Source organism: Rhincodon typus, chromosome 11 (assembly GCF_021869965.1).
Source record: "Rhincodon typus isolate 14 chromosome 11, sRhiTyp1.1, whole genome shotgun sequence".
NCBI lineage: Eukaryota > Metazoa > Chordata > Chondrichthyes > Orectolobiformes > Rhincodontidae > Rhincodon > Rhincodon typus.
In genome coordinates this window covers 65,204,198-65,232,101 of record NC_063342.1, presented here as the reverse complement: position 1 = coordinate 65,232,101, position 27,904 = coordinate 65,204,198, and the positions used below count along the sequence as shown (strand labels likewise).

Here is a 27,904-nt window from a genome sequence, read left to right as displayed (position 1 = left end):
TGGTGGGGCCACTTTTAGAATACTGCATACAATTCTGATCTCCCTGCTATAGGAAGGATGTCGTTAAACTTGAGAGGATGCAAAAAAGATTTACAAGGATATTGCTGAGACTGGAGGGTTTGAATTATAGGGAGAGGCTGAATAAACTGGGGCTATTTTCCCTGGAGTGTCGGAGGCTGAGGAGTGATCTGATAGAGGTTTATAAAATCATGAATAATGTGAATAGCCAAGATATTTTTCCTCAAGTGGGCGAATCCAAAAACTAGAAGGCGTAAGTTTAAGGTGAGAGGGGAAAAATTTACAAAGGACCCGAGGGGTAACTTTTCTTTTTAAAAAAAAAAAAAGACAGGGGATGGTACATGTATGGAATGAGCTTACAGAGGAAGTGGTGGTAGCAGGCACAATTACAACATTTAAAAAAGGTATCTGGATGAGTATATGAATGGGAAGGGCTTAGGGGTTTACGGGCCACATGTTGGCAAATGGGACTAGGTCAGGTTGGCGCAGATGAATTGGACTGAAGGGTCTTTTCCTGTGCTGTATGACTATCTCCCATTGGGAAGTGAACTTCTGCAGAAGCTGAAGAAGACTTCACAAAATGGCTTTACAGCCAATTAAGTACCTTTGATAAAATATAGAGGATATGACTGCCAAATTGTGCCAAAAGATCCCACAGAAAGCAAAGTAATTTTGCAAAGATAAGCTGATTCAGGTGTTGGTTGAGGGATAAATATTAGCAAGGACATCAGGAAGAATTCCATTACTGTTCTTAAAGGGAAGACATTTAATTTAAAAAAGAAAGAGAGGGCAGATGGACTTAAATTTAACATCTCATCCAAAGATGGTACGTCCAATAGTGGATCACTCACTCAGAACTGTACTCGAGAGTCAGCCTGGATCATATATTCAAATCTCTGGAACAGAGGCTGAAACCACAATCTCAAAGACAAACCTGCTACCTCTGAGCTATAACTGACATTTGAGTAGATTAAATGAGGTGGGATATTGATGCAATCATTTGTGTATGCTTAGGTAAACAGCAAGCAGCATTTGGCATAGGGTAAGAATAAAGCTACACAATAAATAGGAGCAGGTAAAGGCTATTCAGTCCCTTGAACCTGCTGCCATTCAATAACATTATTCTGATCCCGTTGTGGCCTTTACTCCACTTTCCTTCTTGCCTCCAAGAACCCTTCACTCCGCAGTCAATCAAAAATCTGTCTGACTCATTGACTAAATGAACAATGACCCAGTCCCCACTGTTTGGAGAGAAAAATAATCCAAAAGATTAATGATCTTACGCAAGAAGAAATTCCTTCTCATCTGAAGGATTAACTTGATGCTCTGATTTAACTACATAATCCTGATGGAATAAAAATACATTTAATGCTACTGCACATAATCCTAAGGAATTATTGTTGCCAATATAATCCACCTTAATTACCTGTCTTCAGAAATTTATGTTAACAAATTGGATGAATGTGAACATTATGACTATATTGTCAATATTACCAGAGGCTAATTTTCTTTAACTGTTCTTCACTTTAGGCTAGTAGAGTCTGTGCCTGCTATTTTCCCCTCCAATTGATTTCGTAGTAAAACTTCAGAATAATGGTGTTGGTAAGTTGCTAGTTTCCCAGTTTTCCTTAACTGAAACTTTGACATTTATCAGTTGTTGGAGCACTTTCTACTTCTTTCCCTTAATGACAACATGAAATACCACAGCTCAACCACATCATTACTGCAGCCTGTAAACCATGTCATTATGACCCAAGCCAATAGATAAATAATAGAGCATATACATTATTACTCCACCTCCTTAACAAGAAGTGGGAACAAAACCTTGGTCCAAAACAGAACTGTTCTTAACAAGAAATCTTCACTAAAGTAACAAATTTAAGGTTCTATTCCAGAACCTTTAGCTGTCTAGATGCTAAGTGTGGGAATTCCTTGCTAAATCTCTCTACCACTTTTAGGATGTTCCTTAAAACCTATATCTTCAATCAAGCTTTGGTCACCTGTTCTAATTCTCCTTTAATGAGCTCATGTTAGATTTTATCTGATAAATATTGCTGTGAAATGAATTGGATATTTCACTGTATTAAAAGGTGATATATAAAGGCCGGTTGTTCTTTGGTATTGGACTGATTGTGTACAGTACTGATTGATGCTGGACTCTGGAGGTGCCATCTTTCAAATAAGATGTGAAATTAAAGTCCTGACTGAATTCTCAGCAAAAGATCCCCGTGACTATTCAGAGACAATTAACGGAATCTCCTCTGTGTCTTGGAAAATGTTTATCCCCCAACAAACATTAAAAAAAAAAAAAAATTTTCTGAACATTATCACATTGTTGTATAGGAGAAAGCAGGAACAGGGTACTGAGTTGGATGATCAGCCATGATCATATTGAACGGTGTGGCAAGGCTGAATGGCCTATTTATGTTCCTATTTTCTATGTTTTTACAATGTTTGTGTACAAATTAAATGTTGCATTTCCAATTGTTGTAGAATATAATGGTTGTGAAAGAATTAATGTTGAAGACATTGTTTACCTTCCCCCCAATCTAATGACAGCATAACGACTTCAGTGGGGCAAAGTAGAGCTGCTCTGGCTCTTAAGCAAGACAGACATGCCATATCATCTCTTCATAGTCTTTGTATTAATGCTTATCATATTAATGTAGCTTGTACCCAATTGCTGTCATGCAATAAAGTACTTTAGGCAGTCTAATGAAAAGAGGCTCTTGTCTTGTGATTCTTCTTAACCACTTTATACCAAGTAGGCCAAGTCAGGAAAGGAAACGGTGACAATAATCTACCCAAACAGATGGTTGGCATCACATGCTCATGAGACACTTAAGTGACTATATTTTAAAAGTACTTGATCATAAGGTGCACTGAAACATCCTGAAACCATGAGTGTCACTACTTGGATGCAAGTTCCTTCTTTCAACAGAAAGCATGCGAGATAAATAGTACTCAGAGTGAGTTTTCACAAGAAGCTGAAGCCGATAGTGTTGATACACTTAGAAGAAGCCTTGATGCATTTGAAAGGGAGAAGGGAATAAAGTGTGGGAAGAGATAACTGGAGTGGAGAGGAGGCTTGTGAATCACATTCACCAGAGACTAACTAGACTTATTTCCATACTATAGATTCTGTACAATCACTATGTAAAAGTGGCAAAGTCTTCAGGGTGATTCTGACTGAAAGTGCTGGTTCAAGTCAATAATGAAGAATAACTATTAAGTTTAAGTCCTTTTTTTTAAAAATGTATCTAGTTACATTCTTTTCAATATTTTAGCCAGTGAAAACTGTTCACATCAGTTAGAAGGGTTAACGTTGCTCACAATTTAGGTTTTCTGTCGAGCCTTCTTGCATTCTGTTAAATGATAATGTCCGTTTCTATAGCAAGAAAAGAGAGACTATTTTGCATCAACATTTGGTTATTAAGTGACTTACACTTATTTCCTTCTTAGGACACTAGCAACACATGATTCATGGGGAATCGATATTAAGTATATTTTTAAAAATCAGTAAATAAACAATGGTGAGAGACAGCGTTAGATCTCAAAATCCATTGATGTGCAATGCATATATGTGGAATTGAACATTTTTGCAAAATTATTGGTAAAATTGTATAACAGAGCTTGAGTACACTAGTGTCATTTGTTGTGAATGATTTACTTCCTTGGATACTGGATGGTGCTAAGCATTTAACAAAGTGGGGAACATGGAGAACATTGAGCTGTATTGTTTGAACGTGTATAGGGTGTTTTAAAAAAAAAATTAGTGGATGCTGCTAGAATAAAATTGCAATTGGCACACCTGTGGCAACTTGGTGATTTCTAATGGGCAAGGTTGTTTTAAATGTCAAGATCTGCCAGTGTTGTTAGGTGTGCAAAAAGGTAGTGAGACACCTGACCTAACCTTTCACTGCAATGTCTGCTGAATTTTCCTCCAAAAATCAGGCAGTTTGGAGGGCAGCAGTGGGCCTTTCTCCAAAACTGGAGTTCCTACAAGCGGAAATCCCACCCAGTGAGAGCGGCCAGACAATCAGGGACCAGCAGCTTTTGAATAAGGCAATGCTACCAACAGCTGTGGCAACTGCTGGGAGGACACCCAACATCCTGGGGACCAAGATTTTGGTGGGCGGGTCTTTGGATTGAGGGGCAGGAAAATTAGGACAAGCAGTGGCTCTCAATTATGCAGAAATCAGTGCAGATCAAGGGACTCACCGCACTAAATGACCGCCTTCTATGCACTGTTTAGCAGTCAGGTGAACCAACTCTTTTCTCTTCCCAACTGGAAGAAAAATAATTGCAGCCAAGGTGGAAATAAGCCTTTAGATAGTCCAAGTGATTATTAATTGGCAACCTGAAGACCACAATAGGTGGTGAGGTGGGAAGGTCAAGCTTGGGTCTTGTGATTCAGAACTTAGTTCCAGTGGAGTTAGGTAGGCGGTAGAATTCTGGGAGACCACCATTCCTGTCTTAAGTCCCACCTCCTAAGCAAATGGAAGATTCCACTCGGAGTGGATTTTGAATGCTGCACAAGTTCAGAAAGAGGCACTTGATCACAGAACACAGCAGCAGAACCAGATTTAAATGGAACATCAGGACCAACTAATTGAAGAATGAGTACTGGAGACCTGGAGCCAGTCAAGCAGCCAGGCTACCAGTCAGCCACCTAGGTAAATATTTGCTGATCAACCTGTCCAGAGATGTTATTACACACCTCTGGAGCAAATGGTCTCTTGGTCTTTTCTCAGCAGCCAGTCAGCCAGTAGTAGATAGCAAGCAGACAATCAACAGCAGCTTGATAAACTCAGGGTCAGCTACAGCAGGATGTGACAAATTCAGTAATGCAACAGTCGGCAGGAATGGGTGAGGAACAAGAATTGGGAGTAGGGGATATTCTGCATGCTCTAAATTAAGTATTTTAGTTGAACAATCGAGAAGGAGATTATTAGTTATTTTAGCATAACTAAAAGTTATAAATGTTTCTATTACTGGAATCTAGCTATCCTCAATTTTTGTGTAGCTTTATTGCTGTGATATTTGTATTACCCTCGAGATCACTGCGTGTGAGAAAGTTAATCCAAAGAAAACATTTTTTATTTAACCTGCCAGCATGATTTTGTTGATTTCTTTAATTCAATGGTCATGGTTGAAGCTAAGTAACCTGATTGATACTAGTCCAATTCCCATTTTCATACGCCGACTTTTGGTTTCATCTAGTCCTTACCCCAATAACATACTGCTTACCATAGCGTCTTTTCCCATATTGAATCCTTTATGGAGACTGCTCTTTGACTTGTATTGCACTGAGCCAAGCTGTTAAGTGGCCACTAGATTTACTGTTGGAATTCTAGGAAATTTACAAGAAGGAGTCTCCAAATAGGTTCATGGTTTTAAAGAGATCAAAAGAGGAATGGTTGCACAATATTATTTGAAGAAAAGGAGAGAAAGTGTTCCTGATGCTCTGGTCAATATTTATCCCTCCACTGCTAATGAAGCTGATTATCTGGTAAAATGTGGTCAGTTGTAGAGCCTTGCTGCATGCAAATTGGCCGCTGTCTTTTCTATGTTACAACAGCGACCGCACTTCATGATACTTTTAATTGATTAAAAGATGCTTGGAGATAGTCAAAAGGCTCAATACGAGTAAATAAATACAAGTTTTGTTTTCATTTTTTGTTCAGGAATTACACTACATTTTGTGACTAAACTAGACCGGGACTGTATTACCCAGTAACTCAACAGAACACGCAGGGAAGGAGAAGAAAGAGCAAAGGTCAGCGCTCTTAAAGTCTCATCGATAAGCAACATTTAAATAGTTTAGATTAAGTTTGCATGCTTTGTGGTTTGGAGCGTCAGTGTGCTTTTTCAGTAACAATTAATTACTTTAGCTCAGCCTGGAATGCAGAAAGAATTGTATAAAAGGGAAAAGATGCATTTAAATAAGCATCTTTAACAACCTCATGATGTTCCAAAGCACTTTAAACTTAATGAAGTACTTTTATGCCCATCTGAGAGGGCATACAGCATCTAAATTTAACGTCTCATCTGAAAGATGAGACCTTCAACATTGCACTGAAGGGTCAGACTGGATTATGGGCTTGAACCCAGAACCTAACTCAATTTGAGAGCGTTGACAACTGAGATATAGTTGAAAGTACGGTACTGTTATGAATGGGGGAGTTGCCAACATAAAGGCAAAGAAAAGCTGCCTCAATATCATTATGATAATGCTGTGAGTAATTTATTAATCAGACATAGTAATAGTGCAATATAAAAACAGAGATGCTGGAGAAATGCACCAGATCTGGCAGCATTTGTAGAGCTGATTCTTCCTCAGAACATTAATGCTGTTTCTCCAAATGACAGATGCTGCCAGACCTGCTGAATTTTCTCCAGCAGTCTCTGTTTAAGAACATAAACCAGAACAGTACATGCCCTTCGGCCCACGATGTTGTGCCGAGCTATTATGCTACTCTAAGATCAAACTACCCTGCATACCCTACATTTTACTATCCTCCACATGCCTATCCAAGAGTCGCTTAAAAGTCTCTAATGTAGCATATATAGGATATTTAGGATTGCTGTCAAAGTTTCATTCATTTTTGAGCAATTAAGTGCCCAGCGTATGCCTGAGCATAGTAAGGCAAAGATAGTTTTGTTAGATCCATGGTTATCATGACCACTGAGAGTTCAAAGTTAAGGATATTCCAGAAACGACGTCTTCCATAAAGGGGAAGATGGTATGGATAGACTTTTGTTTACATGGAAACTGCAGTATGGAGAGAATTGAATAAGTCCTTGAAGAAAATGGACTGGAATTTTGCTTGTTAATTTTCTTAAATTTGAGTCCTTGGGTTATTGACCCTCTCACCAATGAAAGCAATATGCCCACTTCCTCTTTAGAAAGAGCTCAGAATAGACACAGTAGTAGTGAAGTATTGACATCACAACAGACCTTGTACACTTCAGTGCGAGAACTTAAAACAAAATTACAGTGCAATTGAGCATCTCCTGCTGGTGTGTGTGTGTATGTCCTAATAGAATGATGCTTGGAGATTATGCTCCACATGCTTGAAACTTTCAGCCTGTGTGAGAATCACTTGCTGAAAGGAGATATGGGACAAGATGCCTGTGGAATCATATTCCTAGAATATCCTCAGGACTTCCATGACAGGTTTATGTCTGTTGGAAGTGTAGAGAGAGAGAAAAAAAAAAAAAAAATCACCCAACCACACACAAAATTAGTACAATGACTTTGTTTCAATGTCACTGTGTTTTATATTTGCCAACGTCTTTCATTTGTTTGCCGAATACTTTTGCCTGATAATGATGCCATGCCCTAAATTTCTTGAAGATATCTTGTTACTTTTGTTTCCTCTAACTCTGCACAGAGCAACTCCACGTGCTTTGTGATTTTATTCTTACTCTCAGCTCCTGTTTCCAGCTCTCCTCTGAATTCAATGATCATTCCTGAAACATGGCCACCCACACAAGTTTGTAGGCAGATGGGAATAGTTTAGTCTGGGATTATGTTTGGCATGGACTGAAAGGTCAGTTGCCATGCTGTATGACTTTATGGCACTATTTGCATGTATGCCTCTCCACTTGTCCAACCCACTTTGTGTCGATCCTTAAAAAAAATGCTCTCCTTCAAATCACTTAACTGTACATTATAAATCCCAATTGCATAGCCTTTGGCACTCCATCTTTCACAACACTTCTACAGCTGCTAATCATCCCCATTTGTCCATTTTGTCCCAAATAAAACCTTTACTCACTCACATCTCAGATAATACCATTGGTGAAACACACATTTTTGCATCTTACATACAAGGGATTCTAACTCAAACATATCTCACATAACCGAATTAGCTCACCTTAAGCGTTATCAGGAATGGCTATCAGGTCACCTTCTGACATGCTTGAATCAAACAATATTGTAGGACCATTTTGAAGAGCAAAGATAATCCCTGGCTTCCCTCTTGCAATCCTGACTGTTTCCTGGCTCTCCCTTCCACCAAGAAGTACAGCAAATTTATGGACTTCATTGACACAGATTGAAACCATCTGCTTAGCTACTTTTCATCTTTGAGACTACCCCTTTTCCTTCATCCCTCTCAACTTAACTTGTCCAATCAATCCACCACTCATTTTCTTGACATAACTTACACTAAAATGCTAGCTACTAGTTGTGGAGTGAGGCTGCACGCTGGGAACACATCTCACTGTTCTATAATTTCAAGAGTGCCAGCCATCATATAGTAGTTTATCCATATTGCCATGTTATGTCTGGATAGTAAATGTTGACATGTTATTCAAACTCTGCAGCAGCCTCAGTTTTAATGCATCTTGTAGAAAGCATGCACAGCAAACAAATAATTCATGCCTGTAGCTTCCTTATTTCAAAGCTTTATCTATACCCTTGGTATCTCCAAGTTAAATATTTGCCAGGCTCCTTTGGCCTGCACTCTCCGTAAGTATAAAAGTTAATTCAAAATCTGCCCCTTCTATCCTAGTTGACACCAAATCTCATTCATCTGTTACTGCTATGCTTGCTGATGTACATTGTCAGTCTAGCCAACACTTGATTCTCATTCTCACATCTGTTTCAAACCTCTCTATGACCTGGCATCTCATAGCCTCAATCAACCTTTCAACCCTCTGAAAACTCTGCAATTCTGACAGCATCTGTAAAGAGAAAGACAGAATTAACATTTTGCACTGAATATAACAACTTCTTCTGAAGTTTGACTTGAAACATCCTCTTGCTTTCTCCACAAACGCTGCCACATCTGCTGAGTATTTTCAGTTTTTATTTCAGATTACTACATCTGCAGTCTTTTGATTTCATTGACTTTTTTTGTCACTCCACCATTGGCCACCATGCCTTTAGTTGTCTTGGCACTCACTAAACTCGAATTGTCTCATCAAACCTCTCTATCCCACTTACCTCTTTTAGGACGTCCTTAAAATCTACTGCTGCCATCAGTTTTTCAAGAAACTTTCATCTAAATTACCTTTCCTAAAATAGATCCTTGTGTGCCTCTGTCTTTATTACATTCTAGTGAACAGACTGGGAAGTTTCATTACGTTAGAAAGGTTCTATATAACTCTACTGATGTCAATTGTCAATATACTTAACAATGGAGCATCTAAGGTAGATAATTCCAAAAATATTTACAGCTGTCTGAGTAGAAGTTTCCCCTCATCGAGTCTAAAGTGATTAATCCTTTACCCAACACTGTACCCCTCTGTTCTTGGTTTCCCACCAAGGGAAACAACCTCTTGATATCCATCCCTTTATAGTCCTGCATGTTTCAATGAGACCATATTTTATTCTTCTAAACTTCAGAAAATATAGGTTCAAATTACTCAGTCTCTCTTCATGGAAGAACTCCCTCATTTCAGGAACCAATCTAGTAAACTGTTGCTGCATTGCTTCGCAGTTAAGACTATCATTTCATAGGGCAAGCTGTTTTGGGGCAGAGGTAATGTCCTTATCTCTGAGCAAAGAGGCCTGGATTTAAGTAGTAACTGCTCCAGAGTCTGTGTAATAACATCTTGGAAATGCTGAATAGAAAATATCCATCCTTTCCTAGGTATGGAAACCAAAACTGCATATAGTACTCCAGGTATGGTTTCACTGAAGCCCTATACAATTATAGCAGGCCATCCTTATTCTTGCAATAAGGGCAAACATTCCATTGCCTTTCCTAATTGCTAGATGTATCTGCATGCTATTTTTCTGTATTCCTTGTATGCATATTCCCAAGTCTATCTGAATGTCAATATTTGTAGTTTTACGTCATTTAAAGAAGTTTTCCTTTTTTGATATCACTACTACCTATGTACAGTCTGGGAAGAGTGACACTAGACCAATATTTGTTTCCATATCTCAGATTTAATATTTTGTAACTGACGGCTTGTTGCAGACAAATTGGACCCCAATAAATATATTTCTAATGGAGCCCAGGATGGTTCACAGAATCAATGCATTTAGTAAGCACTCTAAAGTGAGCAGCACCACTGACTGCATCTTGCTCAAAAAAAGAAATCAACATTGTATGTTTATATCTTTGCTGCTTGCACCGTTTAAGTGATGGAAGAAATGTTATCAGCACTCTACAAGGGAAAAGGAGGTTATTACTCCATGTATCAAACTGTTGATAATAATGGAGAGCATGGAGCACTTTAGTCCAACTGTAACCCGTAAACCCAAGCATAAACTCCACAACAGAAGCCACTGAGCAAAGCTAAACTGCCAAAATGACATGGATTGGCAGACATCCATGTTAAAGTGTCCATATAAAACACTAGATGGATGATTGTAATCAGAATATTTGAGGTTAGCCAAGTTACTGTACATTTCAATTCAGGTGAGCACTGGAGAGTGTGAATGCATAAAACAGAGACATGTTGGGATTATTTCATAAACAAAACTTGCAGCGGAGTTGTTCTGAATAGGTTCCATTCACTTAAAGCACTGTACGCTATCAGGCATTTCCTTGGCAACAGAGCTTTTTTTTTTTAAAAAAGTTGTTCTTTTTTATTCGTAAGGCAGTAAATTGAATGTTGAAAAACTGCAGCATGACATGCCACAAAGGGTCAGGGGGAGATTTAGCCCATTCCTTTCATCACTACAGGTCATTACTGCCAGAAAAAAAACGTATTTTTAAAGTCTGTTCACATGAGCACTTTAGGATGAAGTGTGTAATGTATCCTATGTCGCTAATCAGTTAGTCTGGGTACATTGTGGAGCTGGAGTAACACAGCAGGCCAGGCAGCATCAGAGAAGCAGGAAAGCTGACGTTTCAGGTCAGGACCCATCAGAAATGGGGAGGGGGAAGGGAGCTGGGAAATAAATAGAGAGTGGAAGAGTGGGCTGGGGAAGGTAGGTGGGATGGTGATAGGTGGATGCAGGTAGGGTGGAAAGTTGAGGAAGAAGATGGACAGGTTGTGTCAGGTCAAGGAGGCAGGGATGAGAGGGAGATTTGGACATGGGATTAGGCTGGGGGTGGGGAGATTTTAAAACATTTAGGCCATTGGACTGGAGGCTCCTAAGGCGGAATGTGAGGTGCTGCTCCTTCAGTTTGCGTGTGGCATCATTGTGGCACTAGAGGCAGCCCAGGATGGACATGTCACCCAGGGAGTGGGAGGGGGAGTTAAAATGGTTGGCGACTGGAAGGTGTTGTCATTTGTCGTGTACAGAGCATAGATGCTCCACGAAACGGTCCTCCGAGCCTGCACTTGGTCTCACTTCCGCCACCTACAATCTGACCCCACAACCAAAGAAATATTTCCCTCCCCACCCATATCTGCCTTTCATAGGAACTGCTCACTCCACGACACCCTTGTCCACTCCACACTCCCCACTAACGCCACCACTCCCGGCACCTTTCTCTGCAGCCGCAGGAAGTGCTACACGTCCTGCTACAACTCACCCCTCACCTCCATTAAAGGCCCAAAGCAAAGTTTTCATATCTGACAGTGGTTCACCTGCACATCCTCCAACTTGGTCTCCTGTATCCGCTGCTCCCCATATGGCCTCCTCTACATCAGCGAGACCAAGCTTAGACTCAGAGACCATTTTGTAGAGCATCTGCGCTCTGTATGTGACAAACAATAACACCTTCCAGTCACCAACCATTTTAACTTCCCCTCCCACTCCCTGGTTGACATGTCCATCCTGGGCCTCCTCCAGTATCACAAATGACACCACCTGCAAACTGGAGGAGCAACACCTCATATTCTGCCTCAGGAGGTTACAGCCCGATGGCCTAAACATGGAATTCACCAGTTTTAAAATCTCTGTACCCCCCGGCCTCATCCCACATCCAAACCTCCCTTTCATCCCCACCACCTTGACCTGACACAATCTGTCCATCTTCTCTTCCACCTAGCTGCCCCACCCATCCACCCTACCCATCTCACCGGCCAATCCCCACCACTTCCTACCTACATCCATCTATCATCCCGCCTACCTTTGCCCAGCCCCACCACTCCTCTCTATTTATTTCCCAGCTCCCTTCCCCCTCCCCCATTTCTGCAGAAGGGCCCTGACCTGAAACATTGAGTTTCCTGCTCGGCCTGATGTGTTCCTCCAGCTCCACGCTGTATTGTCTCTAACTCTAGCATCTGCAGTTCTTGATATCTCCTAGTCTGGGCACAACGTTTTATTCCAATGCAATGATTATCTGATGATTTCTGATTGTTTTCAATCAATCATTTTCAGAATGTGAGCATCACAAGAAAGTTAACAGCATTTACAAACCATCCCCAGTTGCTATAGAGGAGATGATGGTGGGCATTCATTCTGAATCTTTGTTGTGGACACATGCACAGGGCTGTGAGGTACAGCGTTCCAGGATTTTGACCCAAAACACGGAAAGAATATCAACATATGTCAAGCGCAGATGCCGCATGACTCAGCAGGGAATCAGGAGGTGGTGGTCTTCCCATGCCTCTACTGGCCCTGTCTTAGGTGATGAAAATCCTAGGTTCGGTTGAAGCTTTTTTTGGACTTGCAGTCCCATTAAACAGATAGCAGACACAGTAAAGAAGATGGAATGAGTGGATACTTAAGATAACAGGATATCCTCAAGGTACTTTTGTTTTGACCTACTTGTTGCTGTTCACTTTGGTAAATTTTGAGACTGAGTGTACAGAAAAGGATTTGTTAAACTCAACCCAGGACCCTCACAAATAAGGGAGTTCTATCATACATCAGGCTGCCCTGGTTCCCAAAAGCTAAGCCTGGCTTGTCAGCATCTGGGGTTTTTTTTTAAAAAAAGCTACAGGAAATGTGAATAGTTGCAGAATTTTCTGATGTCAGAAGTCTGCAGATGTCAGAAGTCTGCAGTGTTCGTCACTCTCATAGAGGAAATGAAAAGCATACGACGTTAAATTACTCGGATTGCTCCCTTTCAACGCGAAGGTGGTCGATCAATCATTCATATATCCAACACCCTACTCGTTCTGAAATGAACACCATGCGTGTGAGCAACTTGTAGGTAGTCTTGCAATAACAAACTTTTAATGACAGTGGCAAATGACATAACACAACGCAGAATAACACACAAATAACAAGCCAGCTCTGCAAAGGGTGCAGAGCGAGAAATTATCAGTACTCACGAAATTTCACAAAAAGCAATCACTTACCCCACAGGTAACCTGCTTCTCAAAAAACACAGAGTCTGCCATATTTGATGCATTGACAACCCACATACACCGGTTGTTGCACTCAGTTGTAACGCTAAAGTGGTGGAACTCGAATAAATTTCCGTGAAACAAATTAAACGCTCTCTCTCCCTCACTCCAGGTTCATGTCACATTTAGCAAATGCTGCTGCGCCTTGCGCCTTACGCTTTCTGCTTGGTAAGCAATGTCGACCAACATCTTTCGCAGCAAGCCCACTTCACTATGTTTCAGGTCAAGCTAGAAACAGCCTATGCTCAGCACTGGCTCCAGCCCAGACCGGACTGCAGGAAGATAGTTCATGATTTTAAATGCACTGCAGGTGGCTCTTCGCGGGGGGGTTTTCAACTGACGACAAGGCTCAAGTCACTGACACATCATACTCAGAATCTGATGAAAGGAACGCCTTGACCCCTTCTTAGCGACTGAGGTGACATAACTAGACACAAGTGGGAGAAGAGCAGCTGTTCCCACTCAGAACACCGCACTAACCTCAGATTCAATTGTCTACAGCCCCTGTCCACATGTGTGCCTGGACTCTGAGATAACAAGGTGTACAGTTGGATGAACACAGCAGGCCAAGCAGCATCAGAGGAGCAGGAAGGCTGACGTTTTGGGCCTCGACCCTTCTTCAGAAATGGGGGACTCTGTAGGGCGCGATTACTGTAGCTCGCTAAAGTAAACCAAATTCGGCGCACGTAAGAATAACCAAAATTAGCCAAACGGTGTGGAAATTGTTGGTGGCTCTTCATTTTATGCCTGCTAATATACTCAAGACAGTCCCTGAGTAATTCAAGTGAGCGTAGTCGTCTCCAAATCCTTAAAGTCGTGAACTTTTTTCTTCTAACTTGTAACAAATGATGCAGCAAATTGCATCGGATCGTCTTTAAGATGGAAATTGATTACATTATCTCTACTGACATAATTTTGCCTTTCTTCTCAAACCAATACTCATCGCCTCCCAAGGCATAGCCTCAAAATAAGGGGGAGCAGATTTAGGACTGAGTTGAGGAGAAACTTCTTCACCCAAAGGGTTGTGAATCTCTGGAATTCCCTGCCCAGTGAAGCAGTTGAAGCTACCTCATTGAATGGATGGATTTTTGAACAGTAAAGGAATTAAGGGTTACTTTGAGCGGGCAGGTAAATGGAGTTGAGTCCACAGAAAGATCAACCCTGGTTTTGTTGAATGGCAGAGCAGGCTCAATGACCTTCTGCTGCTCCTATTCCTTATGCTCCTTAGAATTCACTCATTGATACACAATAATGAACACCAATTCGTTGGTGTTGGTGTTGGTCATGGTGTCAGCCTTGGCTAAATCAATTGTTCTCATTGTCACTGAGGCAAAATGTTGTGGGCCCAAACGCCACTGTAGAGAATGGAAGCATGTAAGTATACTGCAGCATCAAAGGATGCTGTGTTTTCCACGTGGAGCTTTAGAAGACATTTGGCCACCACCTACCACATGGGCATAAAATATTATGAGGAGACGCAAGAGTTCACCCCGGTGTTCAATGGCTGAATGAACCACAGGGGTCATTTATTTAATTGCTGCATGTGAGACTTCATGCGCAAACAAGCTGTAGCATTCCTAAGCTAACTTTGGATGGCCCACACCCAGCGTGGAGAATGGTAAGGGACTGGAAATCCACTGGTCATTGAAATGGCCTTCATTGTGGCTATTTAACTCTCGAAAAGACTCAAGAATTCAGGCCATGCTGGAGCACCCTGCTTCCGGGTCTCCGGGTTAAATGCCAGAAGGGGTGGGTGGGGTGGTGATAACAACCCACAAGTGTGAACGGGTGCCTGGCAAGAGTCACGTTGCCTGCAGATAAACTGGACTGAGGGAAGAGGGTGTGGACAGTGATGGCACTGATGACCACCTTTTGTCCAAGATTATTAGTCATTTCAGCCAGCTTGTTCCCACAGGTTATGACACAACTCCAGCACTGTGGTGGGACTTGAACCCTGACCTTCTGACTCAGATGTAGAGACACTACCACTGTGCAAGAAGAGCCCTTAAAATTTACATAGCCACCATCTGTAATGCTGAGATTCAAATCCACCCGAGCATGACCCGAGTCTCTGGATGACTAGTCCAGCGACAATATCACCATCATATCACCTCCTCTCTGCCGCTAAGTGTTTACTGGCCCTGACACTGTGACTGCCGCTCAACACAGGGTTCGTAAAGATGCAGCCTGGTGGCCACACAGTTCATTAAAATGCAACCAAGGTTTTGCCAAATTGGCTCACAGGTTCTACCCTGGGAGGGAAGCGGAAGTGTCCACAGCTGGAGAGACTCTTCTCCCTCAACACAGCAAGTCCTCATCACATACGTAGGTGTAGCTGGGCCATTCTGTGGCAGAGTCCTCACAGGCAAACCCAGGGAATATCTTCAAAGGCAAACATCTGTCAGAGAAGGGAAAGGAAAAGCCTGCCTCCAGCTCAGCTGAAACCACAGGATTGCACCATCTAAAATAAGAGGAAGTGGATGAGAAAGACTTGGTAATTACACAGCAGGACTCATAAGGGTGTGTATAGCAAGTTTAAAGATGTTGTGGTGATGTTTATTTTTAAGTAAATCAAACACTTTAGTTGAAATAGTGGAATCAGCCTTTATAAGGAGAAAAGAGTGAGAACATTGACTGTTTGAATGAATTGTGTCCAGGGTCAGGTGGGGAAGATTGGAGGCAGGAAGGTCCAGGAGAAGCAGACAAATGGTAGGCATGATTTCCTGGATAGCTTCATGTGTACATGACATGAAATGTACCTCGATGAAGCTGGCATCCAGGTGTGTGGCTGCAGGCAAAATAGCCACTTCTTGCTTTTTCTCCTTCTCCTTGGAAGATGCTGAGTGTCCTAGTAGCTTCCTGTTGCTGCAGCTTCATGTTCCCTGCTTTGCGAGATTGTGAAGGGCACAGCAGATTGCAGTTATTCTACAGCTGTAGCATACAGAAGTGTGTGCCTTCAGGCTTCAGAACTGATTTTGCAAACACATGCCTTTCACTGTGTATGGCCACAAGCTATGTACTGCACTCCTTAAATACTTCTCGGCAGCTCAATTTCACTAAATAATCACTCCCTGCAGGCATCTCACCTCATTGACCCTACAACATTAGAGAGAGTTTGGAATACCCTTGTACTCGCCGTTAAAGTCAGAATTCAGGGTTATTTTCAAAGCTGTTTGCAATAATGTCTTTTTCAACAGCTGCCTGAAAATTGTACACTCACCTGCAAAATCCAGAAATTGGTAGAACTATGTAGGGTTCCAGGCTCCACACCGCATTTCAGGATTTTAACCCCTGCTCATATTTTATCTTACCTTTCTTTAAAAGAAAATGGGTTGGCATGGTGGTTCAGTGGTTAGCATTGCTGCCTCACAGCACCAGGGATCTGGGTTTGATTCCACCCTCAGGTGACTGTCTGTGTGGAGTTTGCATGTTCTCCCTGTATCTGCACAGGTTTCCTCTGGGTGCTATGATTTCGTCCCACTGTCCAAAGATGTGCAGGTTAGGTGGATTGGCTATGATAAATTGCCTATAATGTCCAGAGATGTGCAGGCTCGGTGGATTAGCCATGGATAATGCAGGGTTACAGACATAGGGTAGAGGGGTGGGTCTAGGTGGGATGCACTTCCGAGGATCAGTGTTGACTCAATGGGTCAATTGACCTGTTTCCACACTCTAGGGATTCTATGATTCTTCCTTTATATTTCAAAATTAGAGCACTTCAGTTGTAAAACATTTTAGGATATGCTGATGCTGTGAAAGGTGCTAGACAAATGCAAACTGTCTCATTATTTTTAGTCCTCTTGTCCTTTTTTATTGTGCTTGTGATTCACTGGAGAAATTAATCCTGTAATTTAGTTTTTAAAATTTCTTGAATAAATTGCAAATACATTTTTTTAAAAAAGTATTCTGAAAGCTTGGCAACAAGAGGTTCAATGGGCGAATTAAACAATAGTTTAAACTACTGTACCACTGAATTCTTCATTTTGCTGTTTATCATTGGAGAAAGAATGAAAGTAGGTTATGTTTCTGCTGGGGATGGAACCTGGGAGCAAGTGGTCATCGAGCCCATCGATTCTTTTACATAATTCAATGATATCGTAGCTGATGTGTACCTCAACATTATTTACTCATGTTACCTGAATACCTTGATAACCTTTCCTAACAAAATGTCTATTCATGTAATTCTTGAAAATGACAATTATTCCAGTATCCACAGCTTTCTAGGGCATAAGCATCCAGATTTAAATTACATTTTCTTCCTGATTAAAGTGCCTTATGAGTTGACTGCTAAATGGAGTGCTCTAATTTTAAGATTGTACATGCTTGATTTTCTAATCAGAGGAAATTATTTCTCTGTAAAAACCTTTTGCATCCCTTTTATCCCTTAAAGGACCTGGATGAGAGAAAGAGTGCTGTGGGATAGTTACTCCTCTTTATAAGCAGGTTGCGATGACATTGATGCGGGTCTATATTTCTCCCTAACTAATTCTGAACATACAATGGGGCATACAAGTGGTTAGCACTGGTGCCTCACAGCGCCCAGAACCTGGGTTTGATTCCACCCTCGGGCGACTGTCTGTATGGAGTTTGCACATTCTCCCTGCGTCTGCGTGGGTTTCCTCCGAGTGCTCCAGTTTCCTCCCACAGTTCAAAGATGTGCAGGTTAGGTTGATTGGCCATGTTAAATTGCCCATAGTATTCAGGGTTGTGTAGATTAGGTGGGTCATAAGGGGATAGATCTGGGTGGGATGCTGTGCGGGTCAGTGTGGACTTGAAGGGCCAGAGGGCCTGTTTCCACACTGTAGGGATTCTATGAAAAAAAAAGCTATGAACCAGGATCAAGAGTAGGCCATTTAGCCTGACAAGCATGTTCCACCATTCAAGAAAATCATGGAGAATCTCATTGTTTTAGAGGCCAGTGGAGACCTGCAGAGAATGACTCTATGGCTCTGTAATTAAGTTAAACACTTCTTGTTCAGCATTTTCATTTTTCATCACCTATTGAATGTTTTTCCGTTGAAACAATTTGAAAAAACATTCTTTAAATAATGTCAGTTTAACATTAAATGTTGTATTGCGTGTTTGGGAAAATTTTTAAAAATCTTATACATTAGGTGTTTAAGACACAAACAACATAGGTTTGAAACAACTCACTGCATCAAGTTGTGAGGTGATGCACAAATAGTTTTTGAACAATTTATTTCAATTTACAGAACAGTAACTTGTTCAGGCTTCTTACAAGGCTGATTAGTCGCACGGGTAGAATGGCAATTAGAAAAAATTGTAACAGTATATATCTATTTCTTTGACCAGAAAGGTATACTTGTATTTTAATTTCCCTTAATGGTGGCACATGTATATAAGAATTATTTAGAAAAGGATATAGAAGCACAGGAAAAGGTACAGAGAAGATTTACTAGAAATTCTCTGATTAGAGAATCTAGAATGCGGCAGGAATCTAGAACATACCAGGAAAGACTCGTAAAATTGGAAAAGATGGTTGAAGGGTTGAGGTAACAGAGTTATTCAAAATTATGTGGAAATTTGGGGAATGTCTGACAAATCAGGTGGGAAAGAGCATAACGAGAGGCCATCAGTATACGATAGTCACCAACAAAATTATATAATAAATTCAGAAAAAATATCTTTACTCAAATTTAGAATATGGAACTCACTACCACAGGGAGTGGATGAAGTGAATAATGTGGATAACATGTGAAGTATGTAAAATGTATCTCGGGACACAATTAGAGTCCAATGTCAGTCTCATTTTTCATTTTCATTAATGAGGTACTTGCTATGGATCACAGTCAAATCCAAGATGAACTTAAGGGAAAGCTAGTCGAGCATATGACGGAGAAGGGCATAGAGGGTTACAAAGATAAATTTACATGAAGAAAGGTGGATAAAGCATGAGCTGAATATAAAGACTGAAAGGAGATTTGGTAGAGATTTTCAAAATCATGAGTGGGCTGGATAGAGTAGATAGAGAGAAACTGTTCCTGTTTGTGAAAGGAACAAGAACAAGAAGACACAGATTTAAAATGATTTGCAAAAGAAGCGAGGATACTGTCAGAAAAATGTGTATGTTTTTGATGTGGAGCCAACCAAACAGGCTACTTGTTCCTGAATGGTGTCAGGCATTTTAAGTGTATTTGGAGCTGCACTCATCCAAGCCAGAGGACAGTATTCATAATACTCCAGACTCCAAGTGCAACTGTCCTGCTCTGGTAGCCAGCATATTTATATGGCTAGTCCAGTTTCTGATCAGTGGTAACCCACAGGATATTGAAAGTATGGGTCTGGTAATGTTGAGGGCCAATGATTAGATTGTCTCTTATTGGAGATAGTCACTGCCTAGCATTTGTGTGACATCAATGTTCATGTCACTTTTCATCCTAGGCCTGGATATCATCTAGCTTTTGATGCATTTGGAGTCACAAATGGTGTTAAACATTGTGCAATCATTGGACACCATTCCCACTTTTGATCTTATGACAGAGGAAAAGTTGTTGATGAAGTAGACAAAACCACTGTCTCAATCAGCTGAGGCAGGACTGATTGACCGGCCATATTCTGTGCTGTAGGTTTCTTTGATTCTATTCAAAATTAGCTGCAAAGAGCGGGGCAGAAGCTAAATGCTGTGCAAAAAATGGATCTCTTTCTCACCCTTCAAACTCTGTATACCATGTAAGAGGTTCAAATCAGCAGTGTCATTACTTGGATGGGTGCAGCTGCAACAGGACTCAAGAAGCTCCACACCATCCAGGGTGTGTTTGATTGAAGCCACTACCACTGAACTCAGCATCCACTCTAGCAGTACTGGAACATTTGTTGGTACAATATATATCAACTTCAGGGTGTAGTGCAGGAACTCATCAAGGTGGTCTGAACAGCACCTCCCTCCCTCAGGATCTGAGCAACTGAATGGAATAAAAACACCAATGTTGTGGGAACACTATCACTGCCAAGTCCCCTTTCCAAATCATGCACCATTGTCACTGCATGCTGAAATTCCCCACTTAGCCCCATTTTGGGAGTATCACTTCAACAATTAAGGACTACTGCAATGCAGGGCACCTAGGGATAGGAATAAATGCAATATTGCCAACATTGCTGTCATCCCCAGACTGAAAATATATTATTAAAAAATAATGGCGGAGATAGGGTTATTGGCACAATGCCTCATTCTGCTATATCCTCTCAAAAAGTAATACTGCAGAAAGTAAAATTGTTCAACAACAGCAAACAGTTTTAGTGATAATGTAATTGGCTTGAGCCAGTGCCATCAATATGGCAGATTACTGTTTCTATTCCCTGGTATATGGCAGTTTTCCTCTTCATTCTTTCACATTCACTTTAAAAGGGGCTGAAAGTTTCCTTAAAAGTGACTCAGAGTTACATGGGCTGGTCTCCAAACAGCATTTCCCATCCCTTGAGTAGGGCAGATGTTGGATCAGCCTTAATGGTCACTATATCTTGCAATAACAGTTTCCCTCCCTGTTTACTCAATAAATGGAACATATTAGAAGATGACTAATTTACTGCATCAGTAAATATAATTCTGGTCTTAATATGCCATATATTAAACTGTACTTGTGTTTCTTTATTAGCCATATATAGGGTTTATTTATTCCCCTGTCATAAGTTAAAAATGCATTTCTAAAATATGCAGAACAGTTAGAGCAGATTTTGCTGAAGTTAGGAGCTCTGCTACAGCTGTTTTGTGTCTTGGACTATCCATTATGAACTGCACATGAATTGGCAGAACTTAACTGACCCTTAACCTTTTCTATAAGAGGAAACCAACATATTTTCCTGGACTAAATTGTATTGGGTGCTATGTATAGAAATACAGCAAAGTGAATTATTTCAACAAATTCAACCTAAGTTAATTAAATCATTTAATGTTTTATCTTTTGAAATAAATCTTGCAACAGCTGAAGAAGGTCCATTACCACCTTTTCAGGACAACCATGGAGGAACAATAAATGTCATCCTGATTAGCAATGCCTACATCCTAAATACCAGTCATATTAATCAAATATGGTCAGTGAATAAAAGCACACTTTCATAAAATAGATAGCTCTTATTTCCACAGTTCAATCAAGTTGCATTAACTAATCTCAGAAAGGACAACAGTGGGGGCACCACAATTGGAGGTAGCTAGCCAGAGAGATTACAAACATTTAGTTGTGGCTTTTGCTTTTGATTGTTATCAGTTGGCACCTGTGAGAATGCAATTGTTTGGATAATGGGTGTAAAGAAACTTTTGTATTGAAGTTTATGGAAGTGTATCTAGCACATATTGGCTGTTATGAACAAGGGAAAAGAGTAACCACTTGGCCTTTTGAGCTTGCTCCACCATTCAATAAGATCTGATTTTAACCTCAACTCTACATTTCTTCATACCCTTTTCATCCTCTTGATTATCATGAATCTATCTATCTCTGCCTTAAAAACATTTAATGATTATCCATCTGCTTCTGGTGGCTTTATGCATTGTATATATTACCAGTACGGGTGGCATTATCTTTGGGGGAACCAGGGCAATCCAATATACTTTAATTCTCTGCTTCAATTTGGATTTTCTTTTCTTCTATTTGTACCTTGGCTTGTTTTGTTCAAGTGTGTTCTTGTATGATTTAACTTTTTTTAATCTAAAAATCCCTCTCTGCCAACTCCACTTACCCAAGTTCTTGCTTACCGATCATTTCACCCTCTGCTACTTTGTTTCTGGATTTCATTCTCCCAGCTATTCTCCCTCTGGTCCTTAACTTTTCCAATTAATCTTCCTCTGCCATTGCACTTTCAAGGGGTTAATTGGTTATCTTGAAATTGCAAACATCCTGCCGCATAGATTTGCCACTTAGACTGGATGCAGAATCACAGGACAGAAGCGTGAAACTCCCTGAAATCTACTCCTAGTACGTGCCAGCATCACTGGAGTGGAAAATCTGTACGTTGTCACTTGCATCATAAATCAAGCTTCCTGCAATGTTATATTGTGCGTAACCCTTAATACAAAACATGCTGCAGTACAAATTCATGTTTCACAACAGGCTCCTTCATTAACTACTCCTGAGTGGAAACTCCCTGAAATTAGAAAATACTCATAAGAAACCAGTAAACATTAATCATCAGCCATCATGTAAAAGTCTATCACAGTGCAACACAATTACACAACTGACACTGAAATCTGTTGCTGCATTGCTTGAACACATGAGGCAGGTGCAAGACATTCTGCTCCTCAATCCTGTTCTGTCATTCAATTAGAACATGAACAATCTGCATTTCAACTCATTTAATCCACCTTACTTTAATATTCCATCACCAATGAATCCGTCAATCTCAATCAAGAAAATTTGAATTTATCTACCCACAACACCTTTTCAGGGAAAATAATTTATTCGTCCACTCCCTTTTGTGTGAAAAAAAGTGTATCCCGATTTGCTTAATTCCAATTTTAAGATTACACCCCTTTGGTCTGAATTTCTTTCACTAGAGGAAATAGCTTTTCTAATATTTATTCTATTAAGTCTTTTTGTTATTCCAAAAGTCTCAGTTAGATCACCCATCAGTCACCCAAATTCAAAGTATTACAACAAAGTTAATGCAACCTATCCTAGCATGTATGTGTGACTTGTATGAAGGAAAGTGAAGTTATGGTTGCTGAATTTGCTGATTGACAGGGCAAAGTTCTGCATTTGGAGTATAATGTCAGAAATGTGAAATATTTGATTTTGGTGAGAAGAATAAAAAAGAAGCATGTTGTCTAAATATTGAGAGATTTCAGAGCTCTGTGAAGCTGACGGATCTAGTGGATGAATCAAAGAAGGTTGGAATGCAGGTGCAGCAAGTAATTAGGAAAGCTAATAGAATGTTATTGTTTATTGCAAGGGTACTTGAATACAAAAGTATTCAAAAGTTCAAAAATAACAGTTGCTGTTGCCTTAGAGATGACAATTCCATAATCTTGGTTTGCAAACGCTACTCACTGTTCCACATTTCCTTCAATGTCCAATTGTTAGAGCTTGAACCAATAATCAGACTCCTTAATTACAGATATTGACTAACAGGGATAATTCTGTCCTGATATTTTAGATGAAATGCCAATATCAAGTCAGTTAAGAGTAGTATGACTCATAATTTGTATAATGCTTGTGTAAAATGGCTATACAATCAGTGACAGACAGGCAATACAGCATTTATAACTACAAGACTAAACTATGTATTAAGGACATCATGGCTATTCAGAAAGCTCTTGCTTGCACAGGGCAACCTCCACTGATTTACAGTATCCATAACAGCTGCAAACATCTGTGATAAACTGCAAATAACTTTCTTACATAGAACAGTGTTCAAGCTGTTCCAATATTGTATGAAAATATTTATTTTGTGTTGACAGCTAGGGAATATTAGAAGCATATATTCCACAAGAAATGCTGGAGTTTGGGTAAACCTTAATGCTACAAATTCATGTGATGCTTGGATGTCAGTTGTTCAATACACCAACTACACAAGACTAATTGGGATTCCAGATGTAGTTAGTTGCATTTCTGCTTAGTAAGTAAACAGTGAGTAAATACACCATAGCTGTGCACTTGATTTCCTTACCTTGTGTGGCACTACCACAATGGTGAATGGGATAGATTCAGAACAGATTAGAGCTTAAAATTGCATCCATGAGACAATGAGCAGGTCAGCAGCAGAATTTTATTTAACCACAAACTGTAACTGGACCAGTATTACTCTAAGTCAACCATGGTCCAGGGGATCAACCATAGTTCAATCAGAAGTGCAGGAGAGCATATAAGGAACAGCACTCGGCATACTTAAAATGAGATGATGCAGGGGATGAATACTTCACTTGGTGGGCAGGGTGCCAATCAAGTGAACTAGTTGATACATGACAGTGTTTAGTCTCTTGAGTGTGATGCAACTGCAATCATCCAGGTAGGTGAAGAGTATTCCACCATACTGCTGACTTATACCTTTTGTATACTCAACATACCACCTTTTAATGGTATTTAAGTCCCAAAAAATCCCACAGCGGGAATCTCCCAGTTCTCCTAACAGAGTTTTCATGGATGGACAAAAACCCAATCCCTCGCATAGAAGATTTATATTTACAGCTGGCAGGAGGGCTGTCTTTCACATGAGCCATGCATAGTTGCAACTGCAGTTAGATGAGGATTCCCAGAAATATGCTGCATGTTAATACCCATAAGAGTTTGTACCAATGAACGAGACTGTGTAATTTTTCAGTGGACGATGGAAAACATTTTACAAGGTCCACCCCGGGTCGCCATTTATCCAGATGATGTGCTAATAACAGGGAAGACCAATAAGGAGCACTTAGAGAACTTGGACATAGTCCTTAGACATTTCTCTCAGGTGACTGTATGCCTTAGAAGGGAAAATGTGTGTTCCAGGCACCCCAAGTGACCTACTTGGGCTACAGAATTGACAAGACTGGGTTACACCCATTGGAAGATAAAGTGAGGGCAATCAAAGTTGCCCTATCTCCTACATCTGTACCAGAGCTTAGGTCTTTCCTTGGACCGGTGAACTATGACAGAAAGTTCAGACATAATCTGGCCTCCATCCTGGCTCCTTTGCATCAACTCTTAGAAAAGGGTCAGCCTTGGAAATGGTCACATAGCCAAGCCATAGCTTTCAGGGAAGTGAAGAAACAGCTATCATCCTCTGCTAGGTCTACTTAAAGAGGATAAGGCAGTGCCGCCCATCGATTCACGCCAAATTCCAACAATGGGCTCTAATGCTAAGTGCATATAATAACAAGTTTGAACACTGTCTAGAAAGCTAATTTGCAAATGTGGATGCATTGAGCTGCCTCCTTCTGACAGATACACCACCAGTGGTACCACCAGTGGAACAGTTCATCTTGGTTTTAAATTTTCCAGACACACTTCCAATCACAGCTGACAATATCAGATTTTGGATGCAGAAAGATCTAAATCCTAGCAAAACTGAAACAGCTGGTGATGATGTCGAAACCAACCAGAACTGAAACCTTTTTGGACCCGGAGAGACCAGATCACCATAGAGGGCAGCATATTATTGTGGGGAACAAGAGTGATTGTTCCCAGCAAAGATCACCACCAGATACTGACCCTACCAGGGTCATCCAGGGGTTTCCAAAATAGAGATGTTGCGAGAAATTATGTCTGGTGGCCAGAACTGGATGCAGACATAGCTGCATTGGTGGGGCAGTGTCCAGAGTGCCAACAAGCAGCTCCCCTACATTCCCTCGTGGGAATGGATGGATAAACTTGGTTACATGACGACTATACAGGCCCTTTCATGGATTCAATGTTCTTAGTCATTGTGGATGTTCACTCAAAAGTGGCTAAATATGCATAGAGTTCATTTGTCAAACGCAGGGATGACGAAAGAAAAACTGCACGCATCTTTTACAATTCATGGACTCCTGGAAGTGTTGATCACAGGCCATCGTTTACTAGCAGGGAATTTGAGTATTTCCTAAAGTCAAATGGTATTCGTCATATAAGGACAGCTCCAAACAACCATCCAATGGTCTGGCAGACAGAGCAGTCCAAACTTTGAATGCAGGCTTAAAGAAACAGCCTACACCTTCACTCAATACCAATATGTCCCAGTTCCTATTTGATTATAGGACCAGCCCACATGCAACTACAGGGATAGATCCAGCAGAGTTGCTAATGGGGAGAAGACTCTGCATCAGGTTAAATCTTATCTTATGGACCTGGGGGGGTATGGTGAAATAGCATCAGGAATGCCAATGCTGGTCTCAAGACTCCACTAAGTGAGAGAGACAGTTTACTACAGGGGATGAGGTTTGGTGTCGGAAGCAGGGCAATGGTGCTGCATGGGTAAGAGGCATGGTCGATGCGAGGTCAGGTCCAGTAACATATAAAGTTTGGGTAGGTGCAATGGTCCCAAATAAGCATGTGGACCATATGAAAGCTGAAAACTCGCAAACAGTGCAGGAGCAAAACATGCCTAGCTTCTCAACAGCCTTTCCGACTGTTCCAGGAACCGTCTCCGTCTTCATCAAGTGTTGACAATACCTCAGAATTTGAGATGGACACAGCGGATGTCACCGCCTCGACACCTTTGCTGCCTGAAGCAGAGAATGAATTTCTTCCGAGATGCTCCGGGTGCAAGAGGTGAGCTACTGTGCGTTACACACCACTCCTATCAGAGATAGAGTTGGAGAAAGCTTAATCAGTGCTAAAATACCCCAGGAGGAGCTACAAAAAAATAGAACCGGCCTATGTCCTCAGACTCAGAAAGGGACGGATGTAGTGATGATCATGAGGTCAGCCAGTGGACCTCATAGAATGTGAGTTCCCTGATTGGGGCTGTTAATCTGGTCCAATCAGGGAGCCCTGGCTGACGGATATAAACAGGAGTGTCCAGGGTTATGTTCACTCTGAGAGCCGGCTCTTCGGAAACTGGATCAGTGTCAAAGACTCTCCACTTATAAATAAAGGGTAACTTAGTGACGGGATACTAGACTTTGTGAAATTATTTCAGGGGACAGGGTGGTGATTGAGGGACGACCAAGTCTTGACTGTGAAATGCACAACTAATAGCTACACATGGATTTAATAGCTGATCTGGGTCTTGGCTCTTGATTTTAAAAAATTAATAATCTATAAAAAAAATTAAGCTTGCGAATTAAATGCCATTTATAATATTGCCCTGACAGAACTACTTAATCTTTTAACAAAGTGAAATACAATCCATATATAGAAAAGTATTAGCTTTCATCACGGAAGTCTTAATCCTGCAGTGCCACCCATGGGTCGAGAGCAATTAGAGTATTTCATTACTATTTAATGTAAACATAACACTAGTAACTGAGAACAGGGTTTCCAACAAGAGAACTCCTTGTAAATCGGAGGGTAATTGGCTAAGTGGTCTAATTGCTTTTATCACAGCTGACAAACAGTCCCAGAGAACCGAGCTTGGCTTTATAACTAACCCACCTCAGAACTGACGTACCCTTGTGTCTGCCTAGCAGATTTAGCAGCCAGCAGGTCCCACTGCCATGCATGCACTCCCTCTGGAGCAAACATTATCTATGACTGGACACTTTAAGCCGAGGTGAGTCCACCGGTTCCTGACTTGATTTACTCACCTCAGCAGTGTAAATCTGGCCCAGTCAGTGTTTAAAACAATTTATAATAGGCCCATGATTCAACATCCAACAACAAATAACTCCAAACATTCACACAGTCACACTAAACTTGGCTGAGCCCTGTAGAACCACCTGCCAAGGATGCTGTAGAATAATGGTACCTTTGTGATCCAGTTTTACTTCAAAGCTACTTTTGTATTATTGTTTCACTGCTGCCTTTCCTGTGGAGCTGTTTCAAGTGATAGCCACATCTATGTAAATCCACCAGATGTTTTTTGACTGATGATTAAAAATACTTTTTCTTAGAGCTAGTCTTCCTAGCTGTTATAGAACAGAAGAGGCCATTCTGCCCATTGTATCTGTGTCTGCTTTCTGCTCACTTTGTCGTTTCACGGGCAGCATGGTGGATCAGTGGCTAGCAAGGGCAGCACGGTGGTACATTGGTTAGCACTGGTCTTTCACAGCATCAGGGACCTGTGTTCAACTCCAGCCTTGGGCAACTGTGAAGTTTGCACGTTCTCC

At 40.9% G+C, this 27,904-nt stretch overlaps 1 protein-coding gene and 1 long non-coding RNA gene across 2 annotated transcripts in view; both read right to left on the bottom strand.

Annotated features, from left to right (window-relative positions):
* LOC125484393 overlaps nucleotides 1–13,558 on the bottom strand; it is a 51,052-nt gene extending 37,494 nt beyond the window's left edge. Inside the window, exon 1 of the long non-coding RNA XR_007263222.1 lies at nucleotides 13,183–13,558. This is a non-coding gene — a long non-coding RNA (uncharacterized LOC125484393). The remainder of the gene's footprint in view (nucleotides 1–13,182) is intronic.
* LOC109935041 (rho GTPase-activating protein 6-like) overlaps nucleotides 1–27,904 on the bottom strand; it is a 515,598-nt gene that overhangs the window by 331,389 nt on the left and 156,305 nt on the right. The gene's annotated exons all lie outside the window — the stretch shown is intronic.